An 18,494-nucleotide genomic window follows, 5' to 3' on the forward strand; every position below is an offset into this window, starting at 1 on the left:
AAAATTCCAGTGGTGTTGTTGGTTCTTCTATTAGTCACAACAATTCGCAGTCCCCAAAAAGGGGAAGCACACCGTTCCTGGAGGCACTGCAATACCAGGTCGATGCGTGGAGTGGACGGAGCAAGCCCCGGTTCCGGCTCCATGTGCCAAAAATCAATTTAATATGCAGTCCCCGGATAGGGGACGTATCAGATATTAAACTGATAAGAACAGATACTACACTTGATCTTAGCCAAAAGGCCGAGAAGCGATGACACAATGACGCAGCGGCAGGGGAGCCGGCAAAGGCGACGCCCATCTGGGAAGCGGTGAGGGGGGGAGGGTTGGCAAAGGCCTTACGTCGTAGAGACCTGAAACTTTGAGGGATGGTACTAGCAACTCGCTCTACAACATCACCAAGGCTGGCCCCCCGATGGGCCCGGCACGAAATGGCTCGTAGCTCCCAAACCGCACGCCGCAGAACCAAGTGTCTTATATCATCGGAATCCTTGGCTCGAGCCGAGCGAGACGCATGCCTCGGATTCGAAGGTTGCGCTGGCGAAATTTTCGGGTATTTGGGATTTTGTGAAAAACCTACTTTCATGAGTTCACACTTACAAATAATTCAGATAGAATAAATGGTATGCGTATTTGGCGTGCTGTCCGAGGAGAGGGCTCCGAGCTCGGTATTTGGCCCGAACCCAGAGTACTCCCCCCGTATTTCTGGTTAGGAAAGTTAACCAGGTGCGTGTGAGGTAGAAGGGGTGGTGGAGGGATGCTGCAAACTTTGTCAAGGAACGTTGGTGAGTTGACTGGGTATTTATGTGATCCTCCACTTGAGCTGATTGGTAGACATGTTGATTACTGATTGTTGACAGCTGGTTGGAATGACATCATGATTAGGTAGATCATTTGAACGTGCTTCTCCCGAACTTAGTTTTTTTAAGAAACATCATTTCATGAGTTCACACTTACAAATAATTCAGATAGAATAAATGGTATGCGTATTTGGCGTGCTGTCCGAGGAGAGGGCTCCGAGCTCGGTATTTGGCCCGAACCCAGAGTACTCCCCCAAAAAATTGCTACTAGCATAGGACAGCAGCCAGTAAATGATGTTGATGCCCCCCAAAAGTTGCAGAGCATGAACTGGTGCTGTGCCAATCGAAGGGGGGGATAGTCACTGGATCGGGAGATCTTGTTCATTATTGTCTGAGGTTTGTATGGTCGTGATATCAGAAAGGTGAACCTCGTTGGTAGTCAGCTGGGGTGGTTGCGTGTAGGCGAGAGGAGATAGCAGTGCTGTGGCAGTGGAGACGAGCTGTTTCAGCATACTTTCAAACGTATCCAATGAGCTGGCTGTACAAAGAATTAGGCTCCTGTATGAGTTGAGAAGATGACACTGCTCTGAGGGTGGGACAAGTTTGGATGGAGGAACAGAACTCCTGCGGGAGTGAGGTTGGTGATACTGCTGTGGCAGTGGAGATGAGCCCTTTTAAATCTGCTTTCCAAACTATCCGAAGACCCAGTTGTACAGAGAATTGGGCTCCTGTGGGGTGGAGAAGGTGAGACTGCTGAGACAGTGAAACAGGTTTTGAAAAGACGTATCAGAGCTCCTGCGGGAGCGAAATTGACTATAACTGCTGCGGCAGAGGATACGAGACGTTTCAACTTGCTTTCCAACTATCCAAACGAACAATTTGCACGGATGATTGGGCTCCTGTGGGAATGGAGATGACGACATTGCTGTGGTATTGAAACGAGTTTCAATGGAGTATCGGGCTTTGCGAGAGCTGAGTTGTCGATACTGCTGCAGCCGTGGAGACGAGCCATTTTAACTTGTTTTTCGAAACCAGTGAGCCGGGTTGGACGTAGAACTGACACTCCTGCGGAAATATGGAGAAATCACTGCTGCGGCAGTACAAGCAAGTTGAATGGAAAAATTTAACTCTTGCGGGTGCTGTGGCAGTGGAGGCCTTTGGGTGGAGGAACTGGCTTCTGTTGGAGCGGAGGAGATGACACTGTTTTGCAGTAAAGTCGGTTGGAGAAACTGGGCTTCTGCTGGAGCGAATGAGATAACACTGCTGCAGCAGTGAGAACTAGCTGGATGGAAAAGCTTAGCTTCTGTTAGAACGGAGGAGATACTGCTGCGGCAGTGAGAGCCGGCTGGATGGGGAATACTGAGCTTCTATTGGAGCGGAGGAGATAACACTGCTGCGGCAGTGAGAGCCAGCTGGATGGAGAATCCTGAACTTCCATTAGAGCAAAGGAGATACTGCTGCGGCAGTGAGAGCCAGCTGAATGGAGAATCCTGAGCTTTTGTTAGAGCGGAGAAGATAACACTGCTGCGGCTGTGAGAGCCGGCTGGTTGAAGAATCCTGAACTTTTGTTAGAGCGGAGGAGATAATACTGCTGCGGCAGTGAAAGCCAGCTGGATGGGGAATACTGAGCTTCTGTTAGAACAGAGGAGATAACTGCTGCGGCAGTGAGAGCCAGCTGGATGGAGAATCCTGAGCTTTTGTTAGAGCGGAGGAGATAACACTGCTGCGGCAGTGACAGCCAGCTGGATGGAGAATCCTGAACTTTTGTTAGAGTGGAGGAGATAACACTGCTGCGGCAGTGAGAGCCAGCTGGATGGGGAATACTGAGCTTCTGTTAGAGCAGGGGAGATACTGCTGCGGCAGTGACAGCCAGCTGGATGGAGGATCTTGAGCTTCTGTTAGAGTGGAGGAGATAACACTGCTGCGGCAGTGAGAGCCAGCTGGATGGAGAATCCTGAGCTTCTGTTAGAGCGGAGGCGATAACACTGCTGCGGCAGTGAGAGCAAGCTGGATGGAGAATCCTGAGCTTCTGTTAGAGCGGACGAGATAACACTGCTGCGGCAGTGACAGCCAGCTGGATGGGGAATCCTGAACTTTTGTTAGAGCGGAGGAGATAACACTGCTGCGGCAGTGACAGCCAGCTGGATGGAGAATCCTGAACTTTTGTTAGAGCAGAGGAGATAACACTGCTGCAGTGAAAAATTTGAGGTGGGTTCCTGCAGGAGTGACTGGAGAGATGCTGCTACGGCAGTGAATATTATTGATTCATTTAATGAATTTGGTGATGTTGAATTGGAGTGGATGTGGTGATCCTGTAGGATTGAGTGTATGGAAACAGGCTGAAGCTGAAACAATTTTAGCTGATGAGGGTCTGTTGGGCTTCTTTGATGTGGGAGCGATTGGAGCGGATGTAGCTCTTGAAAGCCTCTGACGACCAGCGACCAAGTTTTTGGATCTGGTGCTGGGAGAGACCTTTTTGAGCAGTTGTGGTTGCTGCACCTATGCGGAATGAATGGCTAGAAAAGTTGTCTGCCGAGATGCCGGATAGAATCAGTATAGACTTGAGGTGTTTTTGGAACCAGAAACGTGTGACAGGGCGGTTAGCATCGTCTGTGAAGAGTGGTTCAGATAAAAGTTTAGTCTGCAAACTTCTGAAATGTAGGTTGGCTAAAATGGATTGATACGGCTGGATTGGTGATGGAAGGTTGAAAATGTAAATGGATTGCCCTTTTTTCATTTGATCCGTCTTGCTTTGTTTGATGAAGTAAGAGATTGTTTCGTCATCTAGCACTGCTAGGTCTGAAATTATAGGATGAAGCTTTGGATTGAAGGTGGACGTGATGGTAATTTCTGAGCTTCTGAGAAAACCGGAGCCAGCCAATATGAACATTGCATCCAGAGTGCGGGCAGTATTGGTGGAGTGGTAGCCTTGGCGGAGGGTGGAGATACATTTGGTAAGTATGTCTAGAGTTATTGGTTGTCTGGGTGGGTGGGTTGAGTTTTTTGGATGCCTTTGATGAGCATGGAAGTTTGTGAATTGGTTATTTCTGGAGAGGGCAGACCAAACACAAGTTTGTTGAATTCAGCTTAGATGACCCTTGATGGAGCTGACTTGGAGGTTCTTGATGCTGTTGAAATAAGATATGAATGAAGTGATGGTAAGCAAAGAATAATCTGGAAAATTCAGCTTGTATATGGAGTGAAAAGACTTGAAACACTTCCATGCAGTTAGGTAGGATTGAAGGGTTCTGGGGGAAACAGCTTGAAGGATGGAATTGAGAGAAGCGTCAATGAGGGGTCTCAATGGGTGGTTTATGGGAATTTTAGCTCTCAATACTTTGGTACTGGGGTTGGGAATGGGAATGGGTCCGCCTCTGGCGCCAACAGCCTGAATTTCTGTGAGGATCTGTGCTCTAATGTTGCTGGCGACAGGGGGCAGTTCCAAGGCTGTAGCATTCGGCGGGAAGGGCATCTGTGTTGCAGAAAACAGAGTGAATGGAGCACTAGTTTGGGAAAAAGTGTTAGGCGGATAGAAACCAGGGACCGAAAACCGCTTGCAGAGGCAACCTCTCGTTTCGGTCGGTCCCCGACAAAGGAGGAATGGGAAAAAAGCGGAAAGAGGAAAGCTAAGGAGGACAAAAAGCAGCTGGGCCTGCACCGCTAGCGGAGGCAGCCACGCGCTAGAGTTTGATGGTGGGGCTGCAGGCCAAGGGAAGGGGTTAGAAAAAGTGACAGGAAAATGCTGTGATAGAAAGCTTGAGCTGCTCGCGGAAGCGTACTTACGCTTAAAGGATTGCCTGGGGCAGAGGAAACTGGTATTGTGACCTGAGGTGCAATGCTGGAAACACCCACGGTCTCTAGCTCGGCGGAGCAGAGAGATGAGATGGGCTGGGTGGCGGCAACGATGGCAGCGGTGGCTGGAACTGGGGCGCGGCCCAGGCTAGCTGAGGGCCTGCTGCAGTGGCCTGGTGCTTGAGGAAGAACCAGTTCTGAGGGAGAAAGGGTCTTTTGAGAGCGTGAGTTCGGATCCTTATGTTTCCTTGACCTGTTTGTAGTTTTGGAAGGTGGAGTGGATTTTGGAGATGGAGAAGCTGCTTGAAGTGACACGTACAGGTTGTATAATTTGGCTTTATTAATTATTCTGGAAAAATTATCATCGACACTGATTAGCACTTGTCTTAACCCTAGTACGGTCCATTTCTCTATTGCTGGAATCGTAGGTTGTACTGAGGAGTAGGAGGAAGCTGGAGATGGTGGATGTCTTGAAGGTGGAGGTGATGGCAAGCCTCTGCGTCTCGGTGTACGGGATGTGGCTCGGCTGGGCCGACGGCCACACTGTGTTGCTGGAGATTCAGTCACGGTGTCTTGTTGGGTTGTGGTGCTCCTTGCAGCTGTGGGATGCTGTAGAGGATCTTCGTCAGATGGATAAATTTCATTCTCAAACATTGCAATGGGTAGGACCAAATGCTGATTTTCTTCAGCTCCTGTGGAAGCATAAAGAGCAACACTGCTTTGGCAGTGGAGAAACGGTTAGCCAGAGAAACCGAGCTCCTGTGGGAGCAGAGGGAACAGCACTGCTTTGGCAGTGGAGAAACGGTTAGCCAGAAAAAACTGAGCTCCTGTGGGAGCAGAGGGAACAGCACTGCTGCAGCAGTGGAGAAACGGTTAGCCAGAAAAACTGAGCTCCTGTGGGAGCAGTGGAAAAACGGTTAGCCAGAAAAACTGAGCTCCTGTGGGAGCAGAGGGAACAACAACTGCTTTGGCGGTGGAGAAATTTGCCAGAGAAACTGAGCTCCTGCGGGAGCAGAGGGAACAGCACTGCTACAGCAGTGGAGAAGAGATTAGCCCGAAAAACTGAGCTCCTGTGGGAGCAGAAGGAAACACACTGTTATGGACACTGGAGGAATTAGCCAGAGAAACTGAACTCCTGTGGGAGCAAAAGGAAACACACTGTTATGGATACTGGGGAAATTATCCAGAGAAACTGGGCTCCTGTGGGAGCAGAAAGAACAGCACTGCTGTGGCACAGGAGAAAAATAGCCGGAGAAACTGAGCTCCTGCGGGAGCAGAGATAACAGCGCTGCTGTGGCGCAGAGGAGAAAAAGATTAGCCATAAAACTGAGCTCCTGTGGGAGCAGAGAGAATAGCACTGTTATGGCAGAGGAGAAATTAGCCAGAGAAACTGAGATCCTGTGGGAGAAGATGGAACATCACTGCTTCTGTGGTGGAGAAAAAGTTAGATGGAACAAAATGGAAAAGCATGTTTGTAAAACCATAATGGGACTCTTATTTTGAAAGAGACCCATTTGGGTCCAACTCTTATTAAATTTAGCATACAACATTACAATATAATCACAATAAAGAAAACAGTCCTGGTTCATAAGAACTTGGCGCCATACATTGATTGTAAATGCTCTGAAACTGTAATATTCTGAACGCAACACGGCGCCACATTCAAAAGTTTAATCACAATTAGGAAGATGTGATGTATGTTTCTGTCTCCAAAATATAAGATGGCTTAAATAATCATTATGCTGTATTGTCAACATTTAAGTTACTTAGCCTCACGATACATTCATTCGCTTTGCGAGCGAGTAAATTTATTGTTCATCACCACGGCAAATGCACTTTGTGTGTGACAAGTTTCTGTCTGTTGTACACAGAGGCAGCAAGATCACAACAAAGCTTGATGCATGCCGGAACTGTTATTTAAGATACATTTCTATTTCTTGGGACAGAAGCTGTTGTAGCTGTCCTGCTGCAAGTCTGTGCAGTGTGCACTCTTTACAGTGTCTGAGCGCTGCTCAAACAATTGACTCCTCATTGATTGAATTGTGGCAAAGACCACATTACACTTTGGAAAAAACAGGAATTCTTTTACCGTGATGTTGAGGAGCCATTGGTTTGAAATAATGCTGATGAAAAGTGGCCAAAAGGGGCTTTAGGTAGCTTAGGAATTTGTAAGGAAAGTTTTTTAGCATTGTAGCATAGCTTCGAGCAGCGTGTGGAGCCATGTTGACAGCGTGGGTAGAAAAAGTGACCTGCCAGAATGCTGCAAACTTTGTCAAGGAACGTTGGTGAGTTGACTGGGTATTTATGTGATCCTCCACTTGAGCTGATTGGTAGACATGTTGATTACTGATTGTTGACAGCTGGTTGGAATGACATCATGATTAGGTAGATCATTTGAACGTGCTTCTCCCGAACTTAGTTTTTTTAAGAAACATCATTTTGCACACTAGTCCTAGGTCTTTTGCCCGATCTGGCCCAAACCAGTGCAGAAAGATTCTCTGGAGTCTGACTGTCCGTCCAGATCGGAAAAAAAGTGGGAATTTCGATTCAGCTTGGCGGCGGCAGGCCGAAACCTACGGGCTGGGCGAGGCGGGGTCTGCTAGAACGGCTATAGCTCTTGGACGGAACGAGACAATTTCACCCAAGCCGGTACACCCGTGCACGGGCTCAGTCTGGGGTCAGGCGAGAAAGGACGCGGTGAATGGCCACCTAGTGGCGCTTTAAAATGAAAAAGCAACAACATGAGAGCGGCTATAGGCGAACGTATGTCGCGTGCTTTTTCACAGCACGCGCACGAGACAGTCGTACCATACGACAGAAAACCTCCATCCGAACAACTTTGCCTTTGGGACCACTGCTGTCAATCAACTCGTCCGTTGAATATCAAAGTTTGTGGGAAAAACCACATTCGGCAAACCGGTCGCAGGTTTCGACAACCTCGATGAAAACAAACGCAGTTCAGTTCTCTGAACTCTCCGGGTCACTGGCTGACACAGCAGAAAGAGACAGAAACATAACAAAACTGGTGCAACTTCACCCTTTGGGGCAGTGGGCGGCGCCACAAGCGTCAAGAACCGCACGCTTTTTCCCTCCACGCTATCTGCTTTTAACCAGTGTGTACAGGGGAGAGCGCGAACGCAGTCCCCCACTACCATAAATTATGCAGTCGAGATTCCCACATTTGGGGAATTCGCAGGGGTCAGCACAACCGGAGTGCAATGGCCGAGCCTCGCCCTGGGTGAACCACCTTCCTGATCATGGTGTCTCCCCTGCCAGGTAAGTATGAGTTGCCTGGCCTCCAGGCAGAGGCGCCCTATCCCCCTTCGCCATCCTCAAACACGGTGACCTTCCCCTCCCCCAAGAAAAGGAAGGACGGGGCACCTTCCATTGCTTGACTGCTGCGTGCGTGCGTGCGTGACCTTGATTTGAATCAGGTGTCCCTAATCCATCCAACACAAACCCCTGATTCGACTCATCAGCTCGTTGGTAAAGACTCTCAAATAAGAGGGACATCAAAAAACGTGCTGTGACGGTGATGAGTCAGCCGGCCGGCAACCGACGCTTTTGTTCTTCTTTTTTCCCTATGCTCATATGACCGCAGCTTGCTGCTTTCTCTGTGGCACGGTCATCGTTGCGTCACCTCATCGTCATTCTGTATGCGCTTCCTGCGTATTTCTGTATTCTCTGACAAAAAAAATTCCAGTGGTGTTGTTGGTTCTTCTATTAGTCACAACAATTCGCAGTCCCCAAAAAGGGGAAGCACACCGTTCCTGGAGGCACTGCAATACCAGGTCGATGCGTGGAGTGGACGGAGCAAGCCCCGGTTCCGGCTCCATGTGCCAAAAATCAATTTAATATGCAGTCCCCGGATAGGGGACGTATCAGATATTAAACTGATAAGAACAGATACTACACTTGATCTTAGCCAAAAGGCCGAGAAGCGATGACACAATGACGCAGCGGCAGGGGAGCCGGCAAAGGCGACGCCCATCTGGGAAGCGGTGAGGGGGGGAGGGTTGGCAAAGGCCTTACGTCGTAGAGACCTGAAACTTTGAGGGATGGTACTAGCCACTCGCTCTACAACATCACCAAGGCTGGCCCCCCGATGGGCCCGGCACGAAATGGCTCGTAGCTCCCAAACCGCACGCCGCAGAACCAAGTGTCTTATATCATCGGAATCCTTGGCTCGAGCCGAGCGAGACGCATGCCTCGGATTCGAAGGTTGCGCTGGCGAAATTTTCGGGTATTTGGGATTTTGTGAAAAACCTACTTTTGCACACTAGTCCTAGGTCTTTTGCCCGATCTGGCCCAAACCAGTGCAGAAAGATTCTCTGGAGTCTGACTGTCCGTCCAGATCGGAAAAAAAGTGGGAATTTCGATTCAGCTTGGCGGCGGCAGGCCGAAACCTACGGGCTGGGCGAGGCGGGGTCTGCTAGAACGGCTATAGCTCTTGGACGGAACGAGACAATTTCACCCAAGCCGGTACACCCGTGCACGGGCTCAGTCTGGGGTCAGGCGAGAAAGGACGCGGTGAATGGCCACCTAGTGGCGCTTTAAAATGAAAAAGCAACAACATGAGAGCGGCTATAGGCGAACGTATGTCGCGTGCTTTTTCACAGCACGAGCACGAGACAGTCGTACCATACGACAGAAAACCTCCATCCGAACAACTTTGCCTTTGGGACCACTGCTGTCAATCAACTCGTCCGTTGAATATCAAAGTTTGTGGGAAAAACCACATTCGGCAAACCGGTCGCAGGTTTCGACAACCTCGATGAAAACAAACGCAGTTCAGTTCTCTGAACTCTCCGGGTCACTGGCTGACACAGCAGAAAGAGACAGAAACATAACAAAACTGGTGCAACTTCACCCTTTGGGGCAGTGGGCGGCGCCACAAGCGTCAAGAACCGCACGCTTTTTCCCTCCACGCTATCTGCTTTTAACCAGTGTGTACAGGGGAGAGCGCGAACGCAGTCCCCCACTACCATAAATTATGCAGTCGAGATTCCCACATTTGGGGAATTCGCAGGGGTCAGCACAACCGGAGTGCAATGGCCGAGCCTCGCCCTGGGTGAACCACCTTCCTGATCATGGTGTCTCCCCTGCCAGGTAAGTATGAGTTGCCTGGCCTCCAGGCAGAGGCGCCCTATCCCCCTTCGCCATCCTCAAACACGGTGACCTTCCCCTCCCCCAAGAAAAGGAAGGACGGGGCACCTTCCATTGCTTGACTGCTGCGTGCGTGCGTGCGTGACCTTGATTTGAATCAGGTGTCCCTAATCCATCCAACACAAACCCCTGATTCGACTCATCAGCTCGTTGGTAAAGACTCTCAAATAAGAGGGACATCAAAAAACGTGCTGTGACGGTGATGAGTCAGCCGGCCGGCAACCGACGCTTTTGTTCTTCTTTTTTCCCTATGCTCATATGACCGCAGCTTGCTGCTTTCTCTGTGGCACGGTCATCGTTGCGTCACCTCATCGTCATTCTGTATGCGCTTCCTGCGTATTTCTGTATTCTCTGACAAAATTCCAGTGGTGTTGTTGGTTCTTCTATTAGTCACAACAATTCGCAGTCCCCAAAAAGGGGAAGCACACCGTTCCTGGAGGCACTGCAATACCAGGTCGATGCGTGGAGTGGACGGAGCAAGCCCCGGTTCCGGCTCCATGTGCCAAAAATCAATTTAATATGCAGTCCCCGGATAGGGGACGTATCAGATATTAAACTGATAAGAACAGATACTACACTTGATCTTAGCCAAAAGGCCGAGAAGCGATGACACAATGACGCAGCGGCAGGGGAGCCGGCAAAGGCGACGCCCATCTGGGAAGCGGTGAGGGGGGGAGGGTTGGCAAAGGCCTTACGTCGTAGAGACCTGAAACTTTGAGGGATGGTACTAGCCACTCGCTCTACAACATCACCAAGGCTGGCCCCCCGATGGGCCCGGCACGAAATGGCTCGTAGCTCCCAAACCGCACGCCGCAGAACCAAGTGTCTTATATCATCGGAATCCTTGGCTCGAGCCGAGCGAGACGCATGCCTCGGATTCGAAGGTTGCGCTGGCGAAATTTTCGGGTATTTGGGATTTTGTGAAAAACCTACTTTTGCACACTAGTCCTAGGTCTTTTGCCCGATCTGGCCCAAACCAGTGCAGAAAGATTCTCTGGAGTCTGACTGTCCGTCCAGATCGGAAAAAAAGTGGGAATTTCGATTCAGCTTGGCGGCGGCAGGCCGAAACCTACGGGCTGGGCGAGGCGGGGTCTGCTAGAACGGCTATAGCTCTTGGACGGAACGAGACAATTTCACCCAAGCCGGTACACCCGTGCACGGGCTCAGTCTGGGGTCAGGCGAGAAAGGACGCGGTGAATGGCCACCTAGTGGCGCTTTAAAATGAAAAAGCAACAACATGAGAGCGGCTATAGGCGAACGTATGTCGCGTGCTTTTTCACAGCACGCGCACGAGACAGTCGTACCATACGACAGAAAACCTCCATCCGAACAACTTTGCCTTTGGGACCACTGCTGTCAATCAACTCGTCCGTTGAATATCAAAGTTTGTGGGAAAAACCACATTCGGCAAACCGGTCGCAGGTTTCGACAACCTCGATGAAAACAAACGCAGTTCAGTTCTCTGAACTCTCCGGGTCACTGGCTGACACAGCAGAAAGAGACAGAAACATAACAAAACTGGTGCAACTTCACCCTTTGGGGCAGTGGGCGGCGCCACAAGCGTCAAGAACCGCACGCTTTTTCCCTCCACGCTATCTGCTTTTAACCAGTGTGTACAGGGGAGAGCGCGAACGCAGTCCCCCACTACCATAAATTATGCAGTCGAGATTCCCACATTTGGGGAATTCGCAGGGGTCAGCACAACCGGAGTGCAATGGCCGAGCCTCGCCCTGGGTGAACCACCTTCCTGATCATGGTGTCTCCCCTGCCAGGTAAGTATGAGTTGCCTGGCCTCCAGGCAGAGGCGCCCTATCCCCCTTCGCCATCCTCAAACACGGTGACCTTCCCCTCCCCCAAGAAAAGGAAGGACGGGGCACCTTCCATTGCTTGACTGCTGCGTGCGTGCGTGCGTGACCTTGATTTGAATCAGGTGTCCCTAATCCATCCAACACAAACCCCTGATTCGACTCATCAGCTCGTTGGTAAAGACTCTCAAATAAGAGGGACATCAAAAAACGTGCTGTGACGGTGATGAGTCAGCCGGCCGGCAACCGACGCTTTTGTTCTTCTTTTTTCCCTATGCTCATATGACCGCAGCTTGCTGCTTTCTCTGTGGCACGGTCATCGTTGCGTCACCTCATCGTCATTCTGTATGCGCTTCCTGCGTATTTCTGTATTCTCTGACAAAATTCCAGTGGTGTTGTTGGTTCTTCTATTAGTCACAACAATTCGCAGTCCCCAAAAAGGGGAAGCACACCGTTCCTGGAGGCACTGCAATACCAGGTCGATGCGTGGAGTGGACGGAGCAAGCCCCGGTTCCGGCTCCATGTGCCAAAAATCAATTTAATATGCAGTCCCCGGATAGGGGACGTATCAGATATTAAACTGATAAGAACAGATACTACACTTGATCTTAGCCAAAAGGCCGAGAAGCGATGACACAATGACGCAGCGGCAGGGGAGCCGGCAAAGGCGACGCCCATCTGGGAAGCGGTGAGGGGGGGAGGGTTGGCAAAGGCCTTACGTCGTAGAGACCTGAAACTTTGAGGGATGGTACTAGCCACTCGCTCTACAACATCACCAAGGCTGGCCCCCCGATGGGCCCGGCACGAAATGGCTCGTAGCTCCCAAACCGCACGCCGCAGAACCAAGTGTCTTATATCATCGGAATCCTTGGCTCGAGCCGAGCGAGACGCATGCCTCGGATTCGAAGGTTGCGCTGGCGAAATTTTCGGGTATTTGGGATTTTGTGAAAAACCTACTTTTGCACACTAGTCCTAGGTCTTTTGCCCGATCTGGCCCAAACCAGTGCAGAAAGATTCTCTGGAGTCTGACTGTCCGTCCAGATCGGAAAAAAAGTGGGAATTTCGATTCAGCTTGGCGGCGGCAGGCCGAAACCTACGGGCTGGGCGAGGCGGGGTCTGCTAGAACGGCTATAGCTCTTGGACGGAACGAGACAATTTCACCCAAGCCGGTACACCCGTGCATGGGCTCAGTCTGGGGTCAGGCGAGAAAGGACGCGGTGAATGGCCACCTAGTGGCGCTTTAAAATGAAAAAGCAACAACATGAGAGCGGCTATAGGCGAACGTATGTCGCGTGCTTTTTCACAGCACGCGCACGAGACAGTCGTACCATACGACAGAAAACCTCCATCCGAACAACTTTGCCTTTGGGACCACTGCTGTCAATCAACTCGTCCGTTGAATATCAAAGTTTGTGGGAAAAACCACATTCGGCAAACCGGTCGCAGGTTTCGACAACCTCGATGAAAACAAACGCAGTTCAGTTCTCTGAACTCTCCGGGTCACTGGCTGACACAGCAGAAAGAGACAGAAACATAACAAAACTGGTGCAACTTCACCCTTTGGGGCAGTGGGCGGCGCCACAAGCGTCAAGAACCGCACGCTTTTTCCCTCCACGCTATCTGCTTTTAACCAGTGTGTACAGGGGAGAGCGCGAACGCAGTCCCCCACTACCATAAATTATGCAGTCGAGATTCCCACATTTGGGGAATTCGCAGGGGTCAGCACAACCGGAGTGCAATGGCCGAGCCTCGCCCTGGGTGAACCACCTTCCTGATCATGGTGTCTCCCCTGCCAGGTAAGTATGAGTTGCCTGGCCTCCAGGCAGAGGCGCCCTATCCCCCTTCGCCATCCTCAAACACGGTGACCTTCCCCTCCCCCAAGAAAAGGAAGGACGGGGCACCTTCCATTGCTTGACTGCTGCGTGCGTGCGTGCGTGACCTTGATTTGAATCAGGTGTCCCTAATCCATCCAACACAAACCCCTGATTCGACTCATCAGCTCGTTGGTAAAGACTCTCAAATAAGAGGGACATCAAAAAACGTGCTGTGACGGTGATGAGTCAGCCGGCCGGCAACCGACGCTTTTGTTCTTCTTTTTTCCCTATGCTCATATGACCGCAGCTTGCTGCTTTCTCTGTGGCACGGTCATCGTTGCGTCACCTCATCGTCATTCTGTATGCGCTTCCTGCGTATTTCTGTATTCTCTGACAAAATTCCAGTGGTGTTGTTGGTTCTTCTATTAGTCACAACAATTCGCAGTCCCCAAAAAGGGGAAGCACACCGTTCCTGGAGGCACTGCAATACCAGGTCGATGCGTGGAGTGGACGGAGCAAGCCCCGGTTCCGGCTCCATGTGCCAAAAATCAATTTAATATGCAGTCCCCGGATAGGGGACGTATCAGATATTAAACTGATAAGAACAGATACTACACTTGATCTTAGCCAAAAGGCCGAGAAGCGATGACACAATGACGCAGCGGCAGGGGAGCCGGCAAAGGCGACGCCCATCTGGGAAGCGGTGAGGGGGGGAGGGTTGGCAAAGGCCTTACGTCGTAGAGACCTGAAACTTTGAGGGATGGTACTAGCCACTCGCTCTACAACATCACCAAGGCTGGCCCCCCGATGGGCCCGGCACGAAATGGCTCGTAGCTCCCAAACCGCACGCCGCAGAACCAAGTGTCTTATATCATCGGAATCCTTGGCTCGAGCCGAGCGAGACGCATGCCTCGGATTCGAAGGTTGCGCTGGCGAAATTTTCGGGTATTTGGGATTTTGTGAAAAACCTACTTTTGCACACTAGTCCTAGGTCTTTTGCCCGATCTGGCCCAAACCAGTGCAGAAAGATTCTCTGGAGTCTGACTGTCCGTCCAGATCGGAAAAAAAGTGGGAATTTCGATTCAGCTTGGCGGCGGCAGGCCGAAACCTACGGGCTGGGCGAGGCGGGGTCTGCTAGAACGGCTATAGCTCTTGGACGGAACGAGACAATTTCACCCAAGCCGGTACACCCGTGCACGGGCTCAGTCTGGGGTCAGGCGAGAAAGGACGCGGTGAATGGCCACCTAGTGGCGCTTTAAAATGAAAAAGCAACAACATGAGAGCGGCTATAGGCGAACGTATGTCGCGTGCTTTTTCACAGCACGCGCACGAGACAGTCGTACCATACGACAGAAAACCTCCATCCGAACAACTTTGCCTTTGGGACCACTGCTGTCAATCAACTCGTCCGTTGAATATCAAAGTTTGTGGGAAAAACCACATTCGGCAAACCGGTCGCAGGTTTCGACAACCTCGATGAAAACAAACGCAGTTCAGTTCTCTGAACTCTCCGGGTCACTGGCTGACACAGCAGAAAGAGACAGAAACATAACAAAACTGGTGCAACTTCACCCTTTGGGGCAGTGGGCGGCGCCACAAGCGTCAAGAACCGCACGCTTTTTCCCTCCACGCTATCTGCTTTTAACCAGTGTGTACAGGGGAGAGCGCGAACGCAGTCCCCCACTACCATAAATTATGCAGTCGAGATTCCCACATTTGGGGAATTCGCAGGGGTCAGTACAACCGGAGTGCAATGGCCGAGCCTCGCCCTGGGTGAACCACCTTCCTGATCATGGTGTCTCCCCTGCCAGGTAAGTATGAGTTGCCTGGCCTCCAGGCAGAGGCGCCCTATCCCCCTTCGCCATCCTCAAACACGGTGACCTTCCCCTCCCCCAAGAAAAGGAAGGACGGGGCACCTTCCATTGCTTGACTGCTGCGTGCGTGCGTGCGTGACCTTGATTTGAATCAGGTGTCCCTAATCCATCCAACACAAACCCCTGATTCGACTCATCAGCTCGTTGGTAAAGACTCTCAAATAAGAGGGACATCAAAAAACGTGCTGTGACGGTGATGAGTCAGCCGGCCGGCAACCGACGCTTTTGTTCTTCTTTTTTCCCTATGCTCATATGACCGCAGCTTGCTGCTTTCTCTGTGGCACGGTCATCGTTGCGTCACCTCATCGTCATTCTGTATGCGCTTCCTGCGTATTTCTGTATTCTCTGACAAAATTCCAGTGGTGTTGTTGGTTCTTCTATTAGTCACAACAATTCGCAGTCCCCAAAAAGGGGAAGCACACCGTTCCTGGAGGCACTGCAATACCAGGTCGATGCGTGGAGTGGACGGAGCAAGCCCCGGTTCCGGCTCCATGTGCCAAAAATCAATTTAATATGCAGTCCCCGGATAGGGGACGTATCAGATATTAAACTGATAAGAACAGATACTACACTTGATCTTAGCCAAAAGGCCGAGAAGCGATGACACAATGACGCAGCGGCAGGGGAGCCGGCAAAGGCGACGCCCATCTGGGAAGCGGTGAGGGGGGGAGGGTTGGCAAAGGCCTTACGTCGTAGAGACCTGAAACTTTGAGGGATGGTACTAGCCACTCGCTCTACAACATCACCAAGGCTGGCCCCCCGATGGGCCCGGCACGAAATGGCTCGTAGCTCCCAAACCGCACGCCGCAGAACCAAGTGTCTTATATCATCGGAATCCTTGGCTCGAGCCGAGCGAGACGCATGCCTCGGATTCGAAGGTTGCGCTGGCGAAATTTTCGGGTATTTGGGATTTTGTGAAAAACCTACTTTTGCACACTAGTCCTAGGTCTTTTGCCCGATCTGGCCCAAACCAGTGCAGAAAGATTCTCTGGAGTCTGACTGTCCGTCCAGATCGGAAAAAAAGTGGGAATTTCGATTCAGCTTGGCGGCGGCAGGCCGAAACCTACGGGCTGGGCGAGGCGGGGTCTGCTAGAACGGCTATAGCTCTTGGACGGAACGAGACAATTTCACCCAAGCCGGTACACCCGTGCACGGGCTCAGTCTGGGGTCAGGCGAGAAAGGACGCGGTGAATGGCCACCTAGTGGCGCTTTAAAATGAAAAAGCAACAACATGAGAGCGGCTATAGGCGAACGTATGTCGCGTGCTTTTTCACAGCACGCGCACGAGACAGTCGTACCATACGACAGAAAACCTCCATCCGAACAACTTTGCCTTTGGGACCACTGCTGTCAATCAACTCGTCCGTTGAATATCAAAGTTTGTGGGAAAAACCACATTCGGCAAACCGGTCGCAGGTTTCGACAACCTCGATGAAAACAAACGCAGTTCAGTTCTCTGAACTCTCCGGGTCACTGGCTGACACAGCAGAAAGAGACAGAAACATAACAAAACTGGTGCAACTTCACCCTTTGGGGCAGTGGGCGGCGCCACAAGCGTCAAGAACCGCACGCTTTTTCCCTCCACGCTATCTGCTTTTAACCAGTGTGTACAGGGGAGAGCGCGAACGCAGTCCCCCACTACCATAAATTATGCAGTCGAGATTCCCACATTTGGGGAATTCGCAGGGGTCAGCACAACCGGAGTGCAATGGCCGAGCCTCGCCCTGGGTGAACCACCTTCCTGATCATGGTGTCTCCCCTGCCAGGTAAGTATGAGTTGCCTGGCCTCCAGGCAGAGGCGCCCTATCCCCCTTCGCCATCCTCAAACACGGTGACCTTCCCCTCCCCCAAGAAAAGGAAGGACGGGGCACCTTCCATTGCTTGACTGCTGCGTGCGTGCGTGCGTGACCTTGATTTGAATCAGGTGTCCCTAATCCATCCAACACAAACCCCTGATTCGACTCATCAGCTCGTTGGTAAAGACTCTCAAATAAGAGGGACATCAAAAAACGTGCTGTGACGGTGATGAGTCAGCCGGCCGGCAACCGACGCTTTTGTTCTTCTTTTTTCCCTATGCTCATATGACCGCAGCTTGCTGCTTTCTCTGTGGCACGGTCATCGTTGCGTCACCTCATCGTCATTCTGTATGCGCTTCCTGCGTATTTCTGTATTCTCTGACAAAATTCCAGTGGTGTTGTTGGTTCTTCTATTAGTCACAACAATTCGCAGTCCCCAAAAAGGGGAAGCACACCGTTCCTGGAGGCACTGCAATACCAGGTCGATGCGTGGAGTGGACGGAGCAAGCCCCGGTTCCGGCTCCATGTGCCAAAAATCAATTTAATATGCAGTCCCCGGATAGGGGACGTATCAGATATTAAACTGATAAGAACAGATTTTTTCTTTTGAAAGGTTTTTATTGTCACCATTTACAATCATATTTCACAAAACACACTTTCCTTTCAACACACATTTAAAACAAGCAGAACATTTAATACACATGGTTTAAAATGAAGAATTCAGTGTTTAAAATAATAAAACTAAAACCATTGTGCAAGTCGTGTTTAATAGTCCATGCGTGTGTTGAGTTTCTTAAAAGGGGGTGTGGTGTTTGCATGTAAAAATCAGTAAATAAAAATAAAAAAGATAAAATCCATTGTGCAAGACTGGGGGTGAGTCCTTATCAAGTTTGCATTCCCCCCCACTCTCCAGGAAGAACACTTGGCCTGCCATTTCCGGGGCTCAGCGGAGATCCCCTCTCCTCCGGCCCGCTGGCCCGCTGTTCCCGTAGCCAGAGTGGTGAGGGTGCATCTACGGGCGGTCAAGGTCGGTGGTGGCCGGGACCTCCTTTGTGTGGCCTCGGCCCCCCCGTCCGAATGACGACGTGCGGCCCACCCTGCAGCGTTGATCTTATTCTTTGCTCGCATGCGTGGAGGGGGACCGTCACGCGTTTCCCCACCAGCAGGTTTCTGGTGACCCAGATGGCATCCTTGATTACGTTAAGGGTGAGCCAGAGCGATGCAACTTCATGCGATGTTTGGGCTTTTAGGCCCTGACCCACCCCTAGGATGGCGAGCTTGTAGTCCACCTGGGCCCCACCCGCTGGCAGGCACGGGAAAAACAGGGGGCCGGCCCTGGCCCACAGGTCCCGCGCAGCACCGCACTCCCAGAGCAGATGGTAGACGGTCTCCGGGGATTTGCACCCGGACCGCGGGCAGATGGGATTTTTGGCCATGCCTCTGGAGTGCA

At 51.2% G+C, this 18,494-nt stretch overlaps 12 non-coding genes and 1 pseudogene across 12 annotated transcripts; all 13 read right to left on the reverse strand.

Moving 5' to 3' along the window:
• Window positions 1-61: 61 nt before the first annotated feature.
• Window positions 62-252, reverse strand: LOC137079772 (U2 spliceosomal RNA). Its single transcript, XR_010905709.1, has one exon. It is a non-coding gene; the product is annotated as a U2 spliceosomal RNA (small nuclear RNA).
• Window positions 253-7,709: 7,457 nt separating this feature from the next.
• LOC137080331 (U1 spliceosomal RNA) lies at window positions 7,710-7,873 on the reverse strand. The gene has a single exon (XR_010906184.1). It is a non-coding gene; the product is annotated as a U1 spliceosomal RNA (small nuclear RNA).
• A 470-nt stretch (window positions 7,874-8,343) lies between these two features.
• Window positions 8,344-8,534, reverse strand: LOC137079773 (U2 spliceosomal RNA). The gene has a single exon (XR_010905710.1). It is a non-coding gene; the product is annotated as a U2 spliceosomal RNA (small nuclear RNA).
• A 1,008-nt stretch (window positions 8,535-9,542) lies between these two features.
• Window positions 9,543-9,706, reverse strand: LOC137080332 (U1 spliceosomal RNA). The gene has a single exon (XR_010906185.1). It is a non-coding gene; the product is annotated as a U1 spliceosomal RNA (small nuclear RNA).
• A 466-nt stretch (window positions 9,707-10,172) lies between these two features.
• On the reverse strand, window positions 10,173-10,363 carry LOC137079775 (U2 spliceosomal RNA). The gene has a single exon (XR_010905712.1). It is a non-coding gene; the product is annotated as a U2 spliceosomal RNA (small nuclear RNA).
• Window positions 10,364-11,371: 1,008 nt separating this feature from the next.
• LOC137080333 (U1 spliceosomal RNA) lies at window positions 11,372-11,535 on the reverse strand. The gene has a single exon (XR_010906186.1). It is a non-coding gene; the product is annotated as a U1 spliceosomal RNA (small nuclear RNA).
• Window positions 11,536-12,001: 466 nt separating this feature from the next.
• On the reverse strand, window positions 12,002-12,192 carry LOC137079776 (U2 spliceosomal RNA). Its single transcript, XR_010905713.1, has one exon. It is a non-coding gene; the product is annotated as a U2 spliceosomal RNA (small nuclear RNA).
• Window positions 12,193-13,200: 1,008 nt separating this feature from the next.
• On the reverse strand, window positions 13,201-13,364 carry LOC137080334 (U1 spliceosomal RNA). The gene has a single exon (XR_010906187.1). It is a non-coding gene; the product is annotated as a U1 spliceosomal RNA (small nuclear RNA).
• A 466-nt stretch (window positions 13,365-13,830) lies between these two features.
• LOC137079777 (U2 spliceosomal RNA) lies at window positions 13,831-14,021 on the reverse strand. The gene has a single exon (XR_010905714.1). It is a non-coding gene; the product is annotated as a U2 spliceosomal RNA (small nuclear RNA).
• A 1,008-nt stretch (window positions 14,022-15,029) lies between these two features.
• LOC137079733 (U1 spliceosomal RNA) lies at window positions 15,030-15,193 on the reverse strand. The gene has a single exon (XR_010905676.1). It is a non-coding gene; the product is annotated as a U1 spliceosomal RNA (small nuclear RNA).
• A 466-nt stretch (window positions 15,194-15,659) lies between these two features.
• LOC137079778 (U2 spliceosomal RNA) lies at window positions 15,660-15,850 on the reverse strand. Its single transcript, XR_010905715.1, has one exon. It is a non-coding gene; the product is annotated as a U2 spliceosomal RNA (small nuclear RNA).
• A 1,008-nt stretch (window positions 15,851-16,858) lies between these two features.
• Window positions 16,859-17,022, reverse strand: LOC137080335 (U1 spliceosomal RNA). The gene has a single exon (XR_010906188.1). It is a non-coding gene; the product is annotated as a U1 spliceosomal RNA (small nuclear RNA).
• A 466-nt stretch (window positions 17,023-17,488) lies between these two features.
• On the reverse strand, window positions 17,489-17,661 carry LOC137080103 (U2 spliceosomal RNA; annotated as a pseudogene).
• Window positions 17,662-18,494: the final 833 nt, after the last annotated feature.

This window comes from Pseudorasbora parva, chromosome 6, assembly GCF_024679245.1.
Source record: "Pseudorasbora parva isolate DD20220531a chromosome 6, ASM2467924v1, whole genome shotgun sequence".
Lineage (NCBI taxonomy): Eukaryota > Metazoa > Chordata > Actinopteri > Cypriniformes > Gobionidae > Pseudorasbora > Pseudorasbora parva.